The sequence below is a fragment of the Trichosurus vulpecula genome, chromosome 3, assembly GCF_011100635.1.
Source record: "Trichosurus vulpecula isolate mTriVul1 chromosome 3, mTriVul1.pri, whole genome shotgun sequence".
NCBI classification, from domain to species: domain Eukaryota; kingdom Metazoa; phylum Chordata; class Mammalia; order Diprotodontia; family Phalangeridae; genus Trichosurus; species Trichosurus vulpecula.
Window position 1 is genome coordinate 194,060,607 of NC_050575.1, and position 3,753 is coordinate 194,064,359.

General features: G+C 38.8%; 1 pseudogene; it reads left to right on the forward strand.

Moving 5' to 3' along the window:
- The first annotated feature begins 2,033 nt into the window (after positions 1 to 2,033).
- LOC118843896 lies at positions 2,034 to 2,489 on the forward strand (annotated as a pseudogene).
- Positions 2,490 to 3,753: the final 1,264 nt, after the last annotated feature.

Below are 3,753 nucleotides of genomic sequence, written 5' to 3' on the forward strand. Positions count from 1 at the left end.
AAATTAAAAAAGAATAATAGCAGCTAATATTTATATAGTGCTATAAAGATTGCAAAGTACTATACATACCCTATCTCATTAGATCCTTGCAACAACCTTCTGATGTGGAAAAGATGGAGTGAAGGGAATAAACCTTTGTATAGTACCTACTATGTGCTAAGTACTTTTTACAAATGTTATCTCATTTAAGTAAGGGTTTCAGTTATGAACAAATGGATGGATGGATGGATGCATATGATAAGCACTAAGGATACAAATAGAAAATCAAGACAGTCCTTACTCTCAAAAACTAACATTCTAATGAGATGAGACAACATATAGAGGAAGTTTCAGCTGCAATTCAGGTGGAAAGGACAAGTTCAGCAGCAAGGCATATGATAAAGCATCTTTTTTAATGCCACTTCCATTAATACAACCATACCTGTCTCAAATACTGAGCAATTTGACAATCACAAAGACTGGTGGCAAGAATTTTCTTTTCTGGTTCTTTGGAAACTATGGTATTTGAGGAAGAAAGGGCTGCAGTATCTAAAGAAACAGCAGTTTGTATGTCCACAAGGGTTATTCTAATAAATGACAGCTATGGAGGCAGGCAGGTAGGAGGACCAGTGCCCTGGAGAGCAAGGAGAAAACTTCAGTTCTGAAGTATTTGGGGTTAACATGGTCCTCACTGGTTAGTATTCAGGGGTAATGGGGATGTTGGGGTTGTTCTCCATACATGTTGTCAACCTAGATAATGACTAAAGGGATCAAACTGCAACTAGGGTTAGTGGTCTAAGAGATATTGATATTCTTAGGGCTCTTGGGCACAAGGTCCCGGATTATCTTCTTCTGGGTTAGAAGCAATGTGGTGGTCAGTTTTGACCCATTGGCATTGCTTCCCAGATATCTTCTCCTAAATATACCCTAGGCAAATGAAGCTTAACCTGTCCAAAACAGAGCTCCTTATCAATTGACATAAAAATATTTAAGGATTAGTAGAGTGGCACAGCATCATATTTAGCAATAGAGATATTTTAATAACCAGTTCATTATATGATTGGAGTACAATTCCATAGTACACACACACAAAAAATGGGCCCTGAATAACATTTTAAGCAACTTTACATAGCCTAAAATTCCATCAGCAGGGTGGATAGAATTGGCATTTTGAAGGTCAAAAAAGAAACTAAGTATGTATACATCAAAGAATTGATGGCAGAAGGTGAAGATTCACATAAGATAAAATAATAAACTGACCAGCAAACATTGGAACTAAAGCTGACATTGTAAGTTAGAATTTTGCAAATAGGCAAACAGAAGTTATCCAGATAGTATAAGACCTGTAGTTGATGTTTCAGCTTAAGTAAATACAAGTAATAAAGCTGAGCAAGAAATTCTTCTATCACTAAACTGTTTATCACCTGAACTAGAGGTCTAGCTATTGGTGTGGCTAGCTACCTTAAGGAAATGATGGTCATCAAGTCAATAAAGAAAAATTCTCTTACCATGCTATCTCCCCCCTCCAAAAAAATACTGTTACCTTTACCACACTTCCTAGTTTCTTTTGTGGATACCACTATCCCCTCAATCCCTGAGCTTTGTCATTTGTAACAACAATGCTGCTTGCCTCTACTGTGGCTAGGTAAGACCAATAATACCAGCACAGAGGAGGGCTGTTAGCACAAATTCTTTGATCTGCTTTTCTAAGGAAAACAACTTTAAGGGCTTTACAATCTCACTTTAATCAAACATACATATATCATTTGCTTAGTTCAGGGGAAACAGTCAGCATCCTGAATTTTAGAGAAAACACAAATAGAAATTATAAGCAGAAATTATATGAACAGAGCAAATAACACAATTCAACAGAGAGGCTTCTAGCTATCTGACCAAAGCTATATATACATAATTACCATAGGGAGAAGCACCTCCCTTGGAGGGAGGGCTCCTTAAAGGCTACCTGGGAGAAACGTGTCACTTCCGGCAGATTAAGGGATTTCCTGCCCTGCTCCCTTCGTTCCTCTCTTTTTCGCTGCCAGATCATCGCCATCATGGGTCACATGCATGCTCCCAGGAAGGGCCTGTCCCAGTCAGCTCTGCCATATAACCATAACGTGCCCACATGGCTGAAGCTCACCTTGGATGATGTGAAGGAGCAGATCTACAAGCTGGCCAAGAAGGGACTGACGCCCTTCCAGATCAGTGTGATCCTTAGGGATTCTCATGGCATGGCACAAGTATGCTTTGTAACTGGCAACAAAATTTTGAGAATTCTAAAGTCCAAGGGACTTGCCCCTGATCTTCCTGAAGATCTTTAACATTTGATCAAGAAAGCTGTTGCTGTTCAAAAGCATCTTGAGAGAAACAGAAAGGATAAGGATTCTAAATTCTGTCTGATTCTGAATGAGAGCAAAATTCACCAGCTGGCTCATTACTACAAGACCAAGAGAGTGCTCCCACCCAATTTGAAATATGAATTATCCACAGCCTCTGCTCTGGTTGCATAAATTTTGGTTTATGTACTAAAATAATAAAGTTATATCTAACTAAAAAAAAGGTTACCTGGAGTCTCCACACCAACACTCTTCCAATGAGTGAGCCCCAAAGAAAATGCTAGACTCAGAGTATGTATATATACGACCTAATTAGCAAAAGAGTGTGATCCTTTCTATAAGCAAAGGAAAGACTCACTTAAAGGCACTTGATTGTCTTAGTGCTGAGAAGCACTCCAAAAGAAAAACCAGTAACAAGTCCCATATTACTTGCCCTTACATCATTTCAGTCATTCTTGATTTCCATCTCTAATCTACGATATCCAACCCTTTGTCATCATAAATGCTATCTCACAAAATTTCTCAAATTGATCTCCTTTCCATTCATATAGGCATTACTCTAGTTTCAGGTTCTCATTACATTCCAACTGCTTTGCTGTAATAGTCTCCTAATTGGCTCCTCCTAATTCTCTACCTGTTTGAATTTGAATTCTACATGACTGCAAAAACAACCTTTCTAAGATACTTATCTGATCATGTAACTCTCTTGCTCACAAAACCTTGAGTGACTGCACAATGATTAAAGGATAAATGCCTAATCTTTAGTTTGGACTTTATCCCATCCACAATCTAGCTCCCACCTACTTTTGGGTGTTCCGTGTGTCCCTTCATGAACTTTGTGCTTTAGGCAAAATGGATTGTTAAGCACTTCCCTGAGTTTTACGTTCAATCTTCCACTTCTATACATTTTAACACGTTATCTTTATATCTAGAATGCACTCCCTCATCACTACCTCTCAGAATTCTTGTCTTTCTTCAAGGATTGATTTAGGTAACAACTACTCTGTGAAGCCTTTCCTCATCTCCCAATAATACACCACCCCAACCTTCTCCCTAGTTGTTAAATATCTCTTTCCCTGTCTCTGTCTATGCCCCTATCTTTGTCTCTTGGGCATTCATCCAGTTTTCCATTTAATGTACATACTTGTAACATGTCATATCCCGCCTTCCCCCAGTAGACGGGAAACTCTTTGAGGAACAGTATGTTTAACTTTTGCCTCAGTATACCCAGCTTCCAGGATAGTGTCTTCAATACCATAGGCACTTAATCAGTGTTCTTTAAATTGAATTGAATGGTAAAGATGTGTCACCTAAAGCCTAACATAGCAAAGTCCACAAAGGTTAATCAATAGAAAGCTGGCCACCTGGTGATCACTGTTTTGGCTCTGGAGACTCCTATTTTCCATCCATTACTCAGTGGAGAGGCTGACATCTGTCT